This window comes from Takifugu rubripes, chromosome 7 (assembly GCF_901000725.2).
Source record: "Takifugu rubripes chromosome 7, fTakRub1.2, whole genome shotgun sequence".
Taxonomy (NCBI): domain Eukaryota; kingdom Metazoa; phylum Chordata; class Actinopteri; order Tetraodontiformes; family Tetraodontidae; genus Takifugu; species Takifugu rubripes.
In genome coordinates this window covers 7,209,793-7,224,517 of record NC_042291.1, presented here as the reverse complement: position 1 = coordinate 7,224,517, position 14,725 = coordinate 7,209,793, and the positions used below count along the sequence as shown (strand labels likewise).

Here is a 14,725-nt window from a genome sequence, read left to right as displayed (position 1 = left end):
ACCGCATCGTCTTTCCGTAGACAATGTGGATCTGTGTTTCTCAGCGAGCTCATCAGGGATGGGGCGTTGATTGCTTTTTGATACCCCTCCAATGTGGATGAGGTCCTGCATACATCAGCTAATTAGAAAGTTCTTAGTGTGTGTGTGTGTGTGTGTGTGTGTGTGTGTGTGCGCGTGTGTGTATGTGTGTGTGTGTGTGTGTGTGTGTGTGTGTGAGCTGGGCTCCTCATCAGATCCTCAGCCCAAGTACCGTTACACTCATCAAAGGCTTTATCAAATTCATGACAAGAAAAGAAGCTATACAGTGAAGAGTGTGTTTGTGTGTGTTTGCGTGTCAGCGGGAGACGGAAGGTCGGATGTCTGGGAAAAATAAAATGCAGCAAGTCAAAACGGGCCCGTTGCCAAGGACAGTTATTTCAGCGTTTGTGTTGACAAACCCGCCATCTTAAAAATCTGTGGAGTTAAGGAGAAGCTGTGGTACCTCGTCAGGAGAGCCTGGCAACATTAAAGTTAACTTTAACGACAGCTGCTTTGCTGGATGCGCCGCAGCGGGGAGGCGAGCTGCAGCAGTTAATTAGGCAGCACAAATGACCGCCCACGCACCTTGATGGTATTAATGTCCCACCGCAGAGAGAGTTCTGGAGAAAGTTTAGCCTTCGAACGGTGTGATATTTCACCAGCGCCGTATCATTTAACCGCGTCGACTTTTCCCCACTAAAAATTGCTCACCAGATGTCCCGGCCCACGCCAAGATCTGTAGAAGGAGCTGGGGCGTCTCTATATATTTCACAGAGGCATCCCATTACACCCCCATGGCTCGTGGGTAGCGGCGCTCTGTGGTTTAGTCCCCGAGCAGCAGAGGATAAAGTGTACGACACGGCACTGGCACAGGAATCTAAGTGCTGTTTCCTCAGGTAATCTTGACTTCCATCTTAATTCCAATAAAGTGTTTTTTTCCTCTTTCACACCATAAGCCAGATCCAAGCAAGAACACTCCACTCTGTATTTCCGCGGTCATACTTTATTGAATATCATTTCAGATAAGAGGTGTAATCCTTTGGGTGGAAGTGATGTATATTGACCAGCCCGACGATAACGATACGGCTCATGTGTCTGATCTGAAAGAAGTAAATAACTATTTGTGTCAGCGGCTCAATCAAAAGGCGTGGAATATTGAAAACTGCCGCTGTTGTTGTCACTCTCCAACTTTTGTCAGACTCAGTCTGAATATTTATAATGTCACCGCCCGAGGCTGCAGAGATGCAGATAGGCGCCGTCTTTGGCAGAGACCGGCGAATGTGTGATACGCGCACATCTGAGGGGAAAACTGATCATTTTGTCAATCAGTTATTGAGTTTGATCAGCTTAGAAAAGCTTTTAAAGAGCTGTCAGCCTGGCATCGGTGGTTTGCTGCTGCCGATTGTAACTCGTATTTATGCCCATCTTCATAAATTTTATTACGTAACATTGAGTCAAAAAGCTCCAGATTTGTCTTATATAATCAGAAAAAGACTTTGACCACAAATGAAGTCAGGCATGATTGTAGCTGGTGGCACTAAATTCTGATTGGTGCACTGAAGTGCCTGATGTCACCTTTTCCAGCAGAGCCCAGTTCAACTTCAAACTGGGCACAAAAAGAGGGCACATCTTACGCAACACGTTAGGAAAGTTGGCTTTAAAGGGCAGTGGTGAGGGATATTATTTTGTTAACAGCAAAATACATGGTTTTTTTTGCTACAGCTGTGCAGAAATAAATCTGAATAACAATCTAAAAATGCCCCGTTTGAGTCCCTAATGTCTGGTGCTGGGGTTCAAGCAGGGAGCTGGGTCACTCGGTTCAATACGACACTGTTCCGTCCTCACCTCTCAGAGTGAGTGGGTTTCTCCCATCAGCCGAGTGCAGCCCTCACTTCTCCCCCATGGTTCACTTCATCAGGGTCTGTTTTTATCTTGACCGGCCAGGCCCGTGACCCCTGAGCACTGATAGTCCAATAAGACTGCAGGAGAGCATCGCTGGGCCGCTAAGGGGACTGAAACAGAACTTCACTGGGAACTAACTTTCCTCCCCAGCAAGTTTGTGTTTGAATTGATTTACCGACCGGCTGCTGCGTCGAACTGTCGCTCCGAAAATGTAGCTTGGAAAATATTCAGGAAGACACGTGAGCGGTGGGAGCTCTTCGCCTGAAATATATGTCATGAAATAAATGGAAATTTACCTTTGAATGCTTTGAAAAATAAAGTTATATTTATGTTAAAGACAGCGGAGAGTGGCAGCTGTGCCCCTGCGCCTGCAGAGTGGGCCATGTTTACTTCTCTCTGCACGGGAAAAAAGAGAAGTGAATGCACTGTCTTCCCTGAAGAAGACAAACATGAAAGGGACCAGCGAGAGTTCTTTAGGCCCTTTCTCTTGTGTGCTGTGTAATGCAGCGTCTCTCCTGTCAAGGTAGTCTCTGCCATCTGACTGCCTTTTGAAGTCGGCAGAAGTCAGCAGTATTTGCTTTGCAGTGATTCTCGCCGGCTGCGTCTCTCCGAGTGTTTGAAAATGTGACCAGCGTGGAGTCTATCAGGCCGCTCCTTTGGAGGAAATAGCACAAATTGGATGTTTGGTTTGCTGCTCCTTGCAAGCGTGGGTTTGGCATCCTGACGGACGGCTACGGTTGGAGGAGGTGGGCAGGGGCTCAAAAGGAGCAGGAGCCAAACTCACCGACCACAAGGAGAGACAAAAGGAGGGGGGGCGGGGGGGTTGAGGAGGATCAGATCAGATATTAGTCATGTTTCTTCCCGTAGTTTACATGTTAAAGTATCTTAGTGTTGGGAAATGGTACTAGTGCCAGTAGCAATCTAACTTTAACTGGTTTATGTGCTCTAACGCAGCACCTGGTACATTCAGAACAAGAATTGCATAAAAATGAGATGAGAGATGGCTGCATCCGGAGCAATAAATATGTCATTATTATAGGAAACATCCCCCCAAAGAGAATAAAATCTGCTCTGTCCTCATGTCACAGTGGTTTCCTGTCCTATTTCAGGTGGAAAAAGAAACAATCTGGTCAAAAATCAGTGAAGTTGAGGCCAGCTGACCAGGAAGTCTGGAATCTAAGCTTTGGATACTCTCTGCTATTAAAACATTCCTGCCAGTTTATAAAAAGTGCAAATGATTCATTCTCTGACCTGTTTTTTTTTGTCCTGTCACGTAGACACACACGCACCGCAGCCATGCCGCGCTGTGTGCTAAATGAGGAGATGCGGTACAACCTATTCCTGGAACTGTGCGTTTTCCCTGCTCAGCGAGCCCATCTTTGTGGATTTGAGTGCTATTTCTAATGGCATTATCCAGCAAACATGTATGAAAGCTCCCTCTTTTCTCCAGCTGAGGCGCGTGTGGGTGGGTTAGAGGGGAGGCTGCGAGGCTGCTGAGACCCCAGCCTTATCAGCACCAGATGCAGGTTGACTTCAGACTTTCAATAGAAGGTAAAGAGAGAGAAGGAGGGAAATTAATGAGAGCCATAAAGCCAGCGGGATAAATAATTAGCCAACTGTTCCTAAGATCCCTCCCTTCGTTTGCTGCTGCAAAGAAATTCCTTGCAAAGTTTGCGTGTCAAAAGTGCTGCCCAGTGATGTTGAAGCCGTTTGTTGTGTTGCGTTGATCCGGCCGTACGCACGGTGCATGTATATGTATTTTTGTTAGCATTAGATGCTTTCGCCGGTCTCTCCTTTCTTCATTTGTCATATAAATCTGAGTGACAGATTTCGCCGTCCTGCCACCAATAATTGGCCGGATGGACTGCAGCTCCCTCCAAATGTCTGCGGCACAGACGGGCTGCACAAAAGAATTCAGCTGTCAGAATGCTCTTCATAAATCATCTGGAGGAGAGCGTGTCATATTTGTGTCCACATATTTGTTTAGAATAATCAGAGGGACATAATGCCGCTTGTTTACTCCAGGCTGATGTTACCCAGCTGAGCTTCCTAAAAAAAAAAAAAGAAGAAGAAGGGGCTGTAAAACACATTTGCCGGCTGGAGATACGGAGCCAGACACGGCTGAAACCCAAACCGTGTTTATGTCCGTCACAAGTGTCATTTCGCTGAACCGATTGCTGCTTTACTGCACCTTCTCCAGGATCAGAGCTCATTTTTCCTGCATTGGAGGACACTCGCTGCCATTGTTTTGTGCGTTGATCTGGAGTGTTTACATGGGGTTCTCTCCCTGAGGATTCTGCATTATTGTTGTCACACTGTATGGAGCACTGCCACTCGCATTGTTCTAATACTCCACCGGTAGACTTGAAAAGAGCTGAGCAATCACCGAAAGACTTACATTATCCTCCGGTCTTTGATCGCTATTCATGTGTCTGCGCTAAGTAATCTTCCCCTCTAATCTCATTCACAGATATAAATAAACAAGTAATGCTCTAAACGAGAGGGAGCACATGAGTGAACATCAGGAGGATTATGGTAATTTGTGGATGAATAGAAGTGGGGGCTTTTTAAGAGAGGTTTTATTATGAAAGTTCCATCGTTTTAATGAAGAAAAATCAGGTTTCACTTCACGAGTGCAAAAGAATTTCAGCAAAAACTTTGAACATTCAGAGGGAGTAAAGTGATTAAAAAATGCCTGACTAAATGTCCATTATCGTCAATTCCCCTGGGAATCGGGTGATGATTTTGAAGGATTTTAGAATTTCAATTGTAAATAATTTTTTTCTTTAAAAAAAACCCCGTACCTGTCTTACTGACTGATTTTCAGGACGTTACTTTTTTTGTCATCTCTTCCAACTTGACATTTGGGAAGTCAGAAATCAATTATGACTCCTCCTCAAATGAAAGGCCGAAAAAACTGGTATATGACTTTAAAGTCGGCCTGGCTCGCCTTTGACACGGCGCGTTACAAAGGGAAAGGGAAATCACACTGCATACCTGATCCACAAAAAAACCCTTTGAAATGGATTGCTGGGTGGGATCCAGTCTGGCACAAGTCGTGGCATTGATGGCACAGCCCCTGGGTGCTGGGATACTTGGCCTGGACAAGACGCTTGCTGGGCCTGTATCAGTGGGCACTGGCCCATCCTCTGGGAGCTCCTAAGCCATGCCGTCTGAAGAACTGACGGGGTTGGCAGCACATATGGGCATGTGACGGTTTTTATTTCAGTCAGGCGTGATATTATCGCCTTCAGTCACCGGCGCAGCAGTATCAGTGGAGCTGACCGAGATGATACAGCTTCACAGGGAAAAATAAAATGACCCCGCCCCCCCCTTACCAGCTCTTGCAAATTCACGTCAAAACAAACTTTTTTTAAATTTTTTTCCCCCGTTTGCGGTCCATCTGCACATTTTCTTTGGTCCTACATGCGTCCCAGGTACTGACATCTAACCGCAAACCACTGTTTCTATCTTCTGTATTGCGTTGTGGCGAAAATTGGTTCCAGCTAATTGGAAATTTTGCGTCCGGCTTTCCTGGAAGCCCGTCACAAATGACACTGATACGATAAGCGTGGATTCAACTAGCCCGGACAAAGACAGGAAGTTGACAGCTGCAACAGTTTCCAGTAATAGTTAGTCGATAACCATATACGGCGTAATGAAACTTCCACCTTTGATGAGAAGTTGAAAAGAGAACGTTTCACTGTTGGCTTGGCAGAACATTAGACATGGCTGCAGGCAGGCGGGCGGGCAGGCGGGGGCAGGCGAGGGATCGAGCTGTTTTAATAGGGCTCATCCAGAGGTGACGGGAGCAGCGCATGCACTGAACTGGAGGTGTGAGCTGGGGCTGCCAGTATATCTTTTGTCTTTCATTATCTTTATTTCCTTATTATTTTAAATGGCCAGTGTGTGTGTGTTTTTTCTCCACTAGAAGCTTTTTTGATATCCATTTAGATTGGAGCTTCATTAATAACCTCAGACAATGGAGTGACTTCTAATTAAGAAGCGCTGCATCTGGCCCCTGGCACCCTATCCCGTTGTTCCATCTATTTTGCTGGGGAGAATTCATTTGTTTCTTAATTAAGAAAAACACCAATAGCGTGAAAAATCTGCTTATGGTACCTGAATCCTAATTAGTTAAATAGTGAGGGAAGGGGAAAATGCATTCCAGTAGCCCTAGAAATGAACTCGAAGCTGATAAAAATGAACTAACTAGCCTTGCATAAATCGAAGCTGGGAGAAAGTGTACCATCATTATGGCTAAGACAATATGCAAACTATCTTCAAAGAAATCAAATTGCCGGAATGTTTTCATTTGCATGTATTAACCATTAACATAATGAGGAGAAGTGACATTGGACCCGGATTGTGTGTCTGTTCGGATTGATAACTCTGCTGCATCTGCAAATAGTCTCCTCTGCAAAATTATGCTAGCAGTCAAATCAGTGTTGAACTGTGGAGGGAGAGTGATGGAGGGAGTGAGACGAAGACAGAGGAAAAAAGAGAGAGAGAGGAGGCTTTTTCTTTTTTTTTCCCCCCTGTTTTATCAGAGAGCTCTGTGCAAACCTGCTGCAGTGTTGAATCTGAGCCATCATCCTCCCTCTGACAGCTATCCTTAAACAGGAAGGGGCCGCGAGTCATTGTCTCCAAGGCTCTGCGGGAAGCTGGTGTGTTTGTGTTTGTGTGTGTGTGTGTGTGTGTGTGTGTGGGGCAGAGGGACGTGCCCATGTGGCTGCTGGTTGGAGATGGACCTTGAGTGGGCACACTTCACACTTCTGGCCCTCCCCCCCGCCACCTTGTACATATCGGACACATGCACACACACGCCTGCTCGCAGACTCATGCATACATGTGTCACCCTCCTACCTCCTTTTAAAACACACACACACACACACACACACACACACACACACACACACACACACACACACACACACACACAACCACACACATCTGAGTGCTTCCAGGATACCAAAGGCTCACTTATCTGTTCACAATGGCCCACATTGGCTAGTTGGCGGGCAACCAGCCAAATCCGCTGTGTGTTCTTCCACTGCAGGCGTCATGCAAAACACCAAACTGTCTTCAATATTCAAAATATTTTTCCCCAACATGCTACTTCCCAGAATCAGCCTCTTAGGTCAAATTATTCAATTAAGTGTCTGTTTATTACTGATACCAAGGCTGGGTGGCGGGTCTACTTATCACCTTTTTTGCAGATTGGTGTTCTTGCAGAATACCACCATAAAGATTGCCTGGGCTGTAATTAAAATGGCACAGAGACAAATTTGGCATCGGGCTAAGACACGGGGAAATGAAGGTGGTGGTGGTGGTGGTGGGGGGTGCAGGGGGGAACTGCAGGGCTACAGTCTCTGCCATGAAAAAGTTTAAGCTGTAGAGCATAGAAATGAGGGTCAGTACACCACAAAGGGTGCAGGTACGTGAGGAGGAAAATGGTGACGGCGTTCACCGCGCAGCTGTTTGTGTCCCTAAAGTAAAGGGACACCGTGAGTGTGGGGGGGTTCTTGTGGCAAATGCTGTTCAGGTGTCATCAAAAACCGAGTCGGGCTCGCATCCATCTGCAGGCCTGTGTGTGTTTGATGAGCTATTGGCAGGCTCGGGGGGACACGTGTTCCCGAGCCTCGTGGCAAACATACCTTTCACCGTCTTTGACTCCACAAGCCTGTGTGACTTCTCTGGGAGAAAAAAAAATGCGAGAGAAATCAAAGCGCCAATAAGCTGAGGGTGTTAAGCCAGGCATGGTGGTGAAAAGAAAAGAAAGACCTGAGCGACTTTGGATTTTGACAGAATCTCCGCTCGCTCTCTGACAAAAATTTGCATTGTTATCGCAGATAACTGGTGATGTTTTTACTTGGTGGTACATTTTTGTGAAATATGTAAAATGTAAACCCAGCCGCTAACGATTCCCTTAATGACGCGGATCCTGCCTTTTTTCCCCCTCCGAATCGCGTCTTAGCGGGCTTCTCAGTGCAGGATGTCTGATATCTGAATATTAAAAGGGAGTTTCAAGCTCATCTGCAAATGTGATTTGCACATATCACACTTCTGCAGTCGTCAAGCTGCTTCATCGCCAAGCTTCTGAGCGAACAGGGCTGGGGAGGGGAGGCAGGAAAAAAGGAGAAAGAAAGATGCACATATGGGTTGCTATTGATGTATTCCGTTTCTGACCCAATTTAAATCCCTGCCAACAAGCTCATATGCATACTGTACATTTGCTAAATTACAAAGTGTAAACCCTGCCGTCTCACACAGACAGGTGTAAACATCAATGTTGTCATAATGCACCAGTAAATATGATGATCGCGGCGTGCTGCAGTAGAGCAAAAAATAATTTGGACATCTTTTTGATGCCTGTTGGGGCCCTTGGGAATGCCCCCGCACAACCAGGGTGGCCCATTGACATGCCATACACGCCAAGACATAATTATGGCAGCCTGTCTTTGTTCCTACCGAGCTTCCTCTCAGTGCACTCGTAATTCGCTTGTGATATTTTGGAGTTTTATTACGATCGGCTTGCGCTCTGGAGTACACGACTGCAAACGAAGACGGGAAGCTGAGGCTGATCTCTTGCAAACCCCCAAAATTTGGAGCAGCGTGAGTCGGTGTCGTAAGTTGCTTTAAAAAGCCCGATTTGGGAATTCTCGTGGCATCCTGACACATGCCGACTCCCTCTCGCTGCGATTCCCAGTGTCATCGCCGGCTATCTGTGTGGGACGCGGCTGATAATAAGGGGGCAAAGCCAGAATATCTTTAGGGTATGCAATGTGTCGAGCGGCTGTTTGTTGTCATGATAATCCTCTCATTTGTAATGTCGGGATCAGCAGGTTACGGCTCTCCACTCGCGCGCCGTGTCAAGACTTGGGACTGGCAAGGTGGATTGTCATTTCTGAAGCGCTGTTTTGACAGCGCCTTCGCTTTACTCGCGCGCTGCGGCTCAAAGGTCAGAGCTGTGCCACTTCCATTTACTACGTGTGAACACTCCATCCCTGAGGACTGGAGCTCTCTACGTCTCCCCCTGCAGTCTCTTTCTCTGACACACGCACACACACTCACACACTCAGTCCGTCTTTCTCCCTCCACCATTTAGCTCACTTGTTTTAGGAGCTAGACGTCAAGGCGAGTCCCACACACAGCTTTATAGTGGGTCTAAAGCTCCCAAACTGAAGGGCAATTACGAATTATAAAGCTTTATGTAGAAGAAATGGAAGGCGGTGCTGCTCGAGTCAACTCCCTGATACCTGATTTCCTCTTTTTCTCTTCCTAATTAGTCCACGGCAAAGTGTCTCCATCACTGGCCTCAGATCGTGCACACCGCCGGGTGACTTTCAGGAAACATGGCGTTGGGGTGATTGTTAGAACGGTAGAATGTCTCAATGGCGTAGCTGTCACCCGTATCCCCGTGTGCTCGGTGCCACTCCTCAAACACGGAGGTAGGTTATGTCAACCAAATAAGGCACTTGTCAGTAACACAAAAAGACATTGTGGCTCATCCATTGTCACCCGCTCTGCCAGCTATCATATAGGAAGTGATGGAGTGACGCTGTTTTGCAGCGAGGTGCAGCTCCAGAGCCCCAGGGGTATTATGGGTGTAAATCTCCTTCACACAGCTCCGCTCCAGGCCAGGGAGAGCACCATCATTAGCCGGAGCAGATGGAGGGGGGGGGGGGCTTCGGCACAGTTCTCCCCTCTCTCCGCTATCGAAGGCACTGCTGGAATCTAGTTTGAGACAATGCGAATATACTGGAGCGACAATCCAGCAGAGACAATGAATGATGAAATTCTCCTGAAATCAGAGGAAAGCTGCCGCGCAGACGGCCTGATTCATCATTTATTTATGACGTGATGATACTCGAGGTTTACCTAAATACTGAACGTGTCTTTGTTTGGTAATGGGAAAAGTCTTACAGAAATATTGGGCTCTGGAAGCTATTAAATATTCATTTACAAGGCTGCTACTTGAAATATTGTGTTGCTGATGTAAACCTACCTCAGTTTGTGTTGCTAAGGTCGTCACATCCTCGGAAATGTCTTAGGTTTTACAACTTGATGAGCAAGATAAAGGTAACAAATACAACCAGCATGTTTTATACTTAATATTTTACATCCTGCTGATATTTAGGATGAATTCGAGCAGCTAATCGATGCCATCATCTATCAATGATGAGTATTTATCTCCAGCAGCCACTACTTCCCCATTGATGCAGCAGTATTTCAGTGTGCGCTCGAGGCTTTCTGTCCAGGGAGCACAGAGAGTGTGTGTGTGTGTGTGTGTGTGTGTGTGCGCGCGAACATGCGCATGCTGAAGCACTGGCAGAATCCTAATCTCCAGCAAGAAGCTTCACATGGCCAGATCAAGAATTAGGAGGGAGGCTGAGGGAGAGGAGGAGGGGAGAAAAAGCCCATCTCCGTCTGTGTTTTAAAGGACAGTGCTTTGAATGTCATTTGACAATTTCCTTTTAATTAGAACTAATTTACAGAAAGATGCCCACCAGCTAATCTTTACAGGATAATTAACTTCTATTTTCTTTACTTTTAATTAAAAAGTGGAAAAGATTTAGCTGATCCATAAAGAATTGTTCTTTTGAAATGTTCATCAGACTTCACACTTCTTTTGGCATTGGTAATATTTAGATCCTATCTTCCGCCCGCTGTCTCCACTGAGTTAATGCAATGATTTTCTGCCCCTTATCCGAGGTATTAAGAAGTGGAACTATCAATAGTAGAAATGGGGACCAGATGAAAATTAGAATTGAATTAATGAATTTATTGCAAAAGGAACCCCCCTCATCTTTTATAATGCTGCGGTGAAATTGACATCTCAGATATATCCATTTCACAGGAAAATCCTTGATGGGGAAAATGTTGTTTTATCTTAATTATTTGACACACTCATCTTTTTTGTCTGAAAGCTCTCGCTGAAACTCTTTGAAGCGATGCTCAACGGTCGTCGCCGTGGCAGTCTGGGGGTTTTACGGCGTGGCCATCCCAGCCCTCATGAAATCGGACCCCGCTGAGTATTATGGATGGACGCGTTTCAGGTTAAACAGCAGCAGCTTATTAAGCGTTCGATACAAAGTGAAGCGTCTCGCGTCACCACGGGAAGAAAACTCCCTCAGCCTCATCAGAGCGGCTGGAGGAAAGTATTTCCTCACCGGCGTTAGCACCTTCCAACCGACTTTACTTAGTGGAGATAAAGTGAGCCAATATGAGGTTGAACGCGCTGTAGACAGAGCCTCCGCTCGTCTGCAGATGAGCCAGTGGCTGAAGATGGATGCCCCCACTTAACCATGATAGCTCCCTGGAGGAGCCTCAGTCAATGGCTTCATTAAAAGTGAACGTTCTTGTGAAAAGCTCACTTATAAACCAGTAATTAAGACCACACGTATTTTACCTGCTTTGTTTCAGCTGTCACATCTGGTGTACGGGCACATGCTTAACTTTTATATATTTATAAGTAACAGGATGGCTCGAATAAATCATTCAGTGTGAGGAAAAGCAAGTAGGGCAGGAAGTCTGGACGCCTAAATATGGCTCAAACTGCCGCGTTGCTCCTGCGAGGCAAAGTGGCGCCCTGCGACACGAGCAAAGCTTGTACTTGTTCTAAACTTGTGACTTCTGCGGGCCAAACCTGCGGACTCGGGTGATTGTCTGAGTCCAGAGAGGCAGCAGAGTGAAGCAGGACCCAGCTAACTCTGCAGAGGAACCGTCCTGGCATCTGCTGAAGCCCTCCGGCACACTCAGAGGTGCCTCCAGCATTTTAATAGCACAGTCAAATGCCAGCCTGTTTTCATGCCATTCCAATTCCAATCCGTTGGAAAAAGAAGTAAGAGTGTTATTCCCCTTCAACAGTCCAGACAGAAACGCTGGGCGGCACAACACAGAACCTTTTGCAAACATGCTGGGATCCAACGTTGGGACCGGCTGAAATAAGACACTTGACTGGAATTATGGTGAAACTATTAAATGTGAAAAGAAAAACAATCTTAACTTTATTCTACTTCTGAGGAACACTTTCCCAGACCGTGATGAGGACTTTAGAGACAGCGGCAGAATGATCTGTCTCAGTGCACAAAGCCTAAACACACCAATGTAAACTTGTGGGCAATCTGAATGCATGATGTCATCAGATTCCCTTTCACTGTCTTCTCATCTACAGTGATGGAGCCTCGCAGAAGGGTGTGTGTGTGTGTGTGCATGTGTGTGTGTGTGTGTGTGTGTGTGTGCGTGCGTGTGTGTGTGTGTGTGTGCGTGCGTGCAGGGAATAAATGTACGAATACATGCACGAGTCGCTCCTCCCTCCCTATTCACCAGGATTTCAATGCAAGCGTTGGCGGATTCTCAAGCAGTTGTTTGACTTTTGATTTTAAGTGCCCGAGTTTAGGGCGGCAGCCATTTCTAATCACGAGAATTACATTACTTAGCAACCGGAAAATCAAGTCAAACAATACCGCAGCTTATTCTCGGTCACAGACGGCAGCGTTGCGCATGCATCGATCTCCATTGACGGCGTTCCAAGCTCCTGCCAGCACAAACGACAGGAAGAATATACAAAGTGATCATTTACTTTTGACTTGTGTTGCAGCATTAGCTGCAGGTTTTTTCTTTTCCTGTCTTTCAGCTACTCAAATAATAGATGTTTGAAAGTCCTCCGGGGGTTCCTGTAGCATATTAAGCTATTAGCAGTTTCACAAATGGTTTCAATTTCATTACAGTGATCAAGGATTAAATTAGCAGCTTGAGCCTTGTAAGTTATACGTTCTCTCTCCTCCAAGGCTGAAGGAACCCTCTGCTTCCCAGAGGTCATTAGAGCTGTGGAGAGCAGCTGCCCCCAGCTTCTCCCAGCCTCTCTCTACCTTCTCCTCCCACTCTTCGCTCGAGCCTTCGTGCGAGTCGAGACCGAATTATCCGTATATTTTCCCCAATTTGTTGCTTTTCCTCCCAGCTTTGTAGGTAAATATGAAATTGCATCCTACCTGACTCGCAGCGTACTTTCAACTCAAGACAAGCTCTGTTTCTCCATTTCCTCCCACACGGAAGTTTGAAGGGTGCAAAATATGTGTGTCGCCCAGAAGTGAGGCCTGGTATCAGCGCTGGCACAAAGGGCCAGTCACAGGGTGCGGAATTGGAGGAGGTTGAGCTGCATGGCCATGTTGGATTTTAGGGCTGCATTATGTATTCATGTTTAGTCTCAGGTGCAGCGTTTTATCCTCGGGCCAGCTTGGACACATTTTCAATGGACCTTTTGGATGAAAAACCGTATAGGTGGGAGCAAAAAATGATTTCCATGCTTATAGAGATCTGCTGCTTTGTTCTGTCAGATTCAATTACCTCACCTCTAATTAGAGAGCTATAGAGGAGGCTGGGTTTGTGATCCACACATCACACTGTGGAACCTGCTGATAGTGTGAGGTATCGCTATCGTAGCCCGGCCACAAGCTCCCCACATTGCAGACGGCTGAAAGAGCATGCTATGAAATTAGCAGTCAGTCATACAGCCGTGCACAAACACACCGGGGACCAAACTGTTGTTTTGCACCGTTTTAAAAAGTGCTCTTCCCAAGGAATGTTGGCACATCACTGTTTTCTTTTTCCATTTCTCTTTAAGCCGAGAGACGAAGATGATATTCTCATTCCTCTACCTCTGTCCGCGCTGCTCCACTTCTTCGGTGACTCATTAATCCTCTGTCCATCATATGGTCCAGAGTATCACCCCATTTTATAGACTCAGCAGGAGCATTACCATATCCCCCTCCGCAGCTCCAATCCGCACGGCAGATCCCTATCAGACAGAGGCCATGCCATGAACAAAAGAGCCACTGTGATCAAGCCTGCATTCAGCTACCAGTGTCTCTATTAGCATCAGCTGGCCACGTAGCATGGCCGTTCGGACAGAACTGAGGTTTGTGTCTCTTCGGGAAGAGGAAGAGTCTGATGAATGTGCACGATACAGGTCGGGGTGGAGCGTGTCGATGACAAGCGGCTGTGAGGGTGAAATGATACCTCTGATTGATAGGATGTTCATGCAGAGCTGCTTCCTGAAGAATTCCACACACACACACACACACACACAAATAAAGATATATAAATTTAGTAATGTTAAAATGGTTCCGCCTATAAATAGCCCAGGTGGACAAGGTTCTTGAAGGTAATGATAGATGAACAGGACAAATGAGAGAACATCTTATAGTCGGTTTATAAATCCCGATTTCTTCAGTGCGGATAACCTTTCAGGCAAACTCCGTCACCTCCGTTTTAATGAGCGCGCAGATGCAGAGCTGACTGTGCGTCTCCACGCTCCCCCAGCAGTGTCATTGGCCATCTGAACTCCGGTGGAGGCTTGATAAGATGGTTCCTCTGGCCCGGTTCGTCAACAGCCCCTATATAAATGCGCCGACGAGCGTGGGTCACACACCGAATGTGACAGGATTTTAAACAGTACACAACTAAATATAGCGGGAACGCCACTATCAGAAAATGAGTTAGGAGTGTGGTGCTGGTCGTTTAGAAAGTCATTATTCTTATCATTGCTGTCTCTGAAATAATTTCAGGTCTCTCCATGCAATGAATACTGTATAATGAACCAAACATGTGAGAATGCACACAAACTTTAGTCATCTACGCCGTCCCCAAGCATTAGCCACCAGACCTCTTTAATGTGCCTTCCTGGGTGCAGTATTTCATATTTTTTTTCATATTCAGCGAGGCCTCCGGTATCTATCGGTTCGAAAATGCTCCATTTAGTCACTATCTGTTAGAGTGGGGAAGTGAGATGCCCTTATTCCGA

The 14,725-nt window shown here is 46.4% G+C and overlaps 1 protein-coding gene across 1 annotated transcript in view; it reads left to right on the top strand.

Moving 5' to 3' along the window:
• zfpm2a (zinc finger protein, FOG family member 2a) overlaps positions 1–14,725 on the top strand; it is a 115,883-nt gene that overhangs the window by 30,206 nt on the left and 70,952 nt on the right. The window lies entirely within an intron of this gene.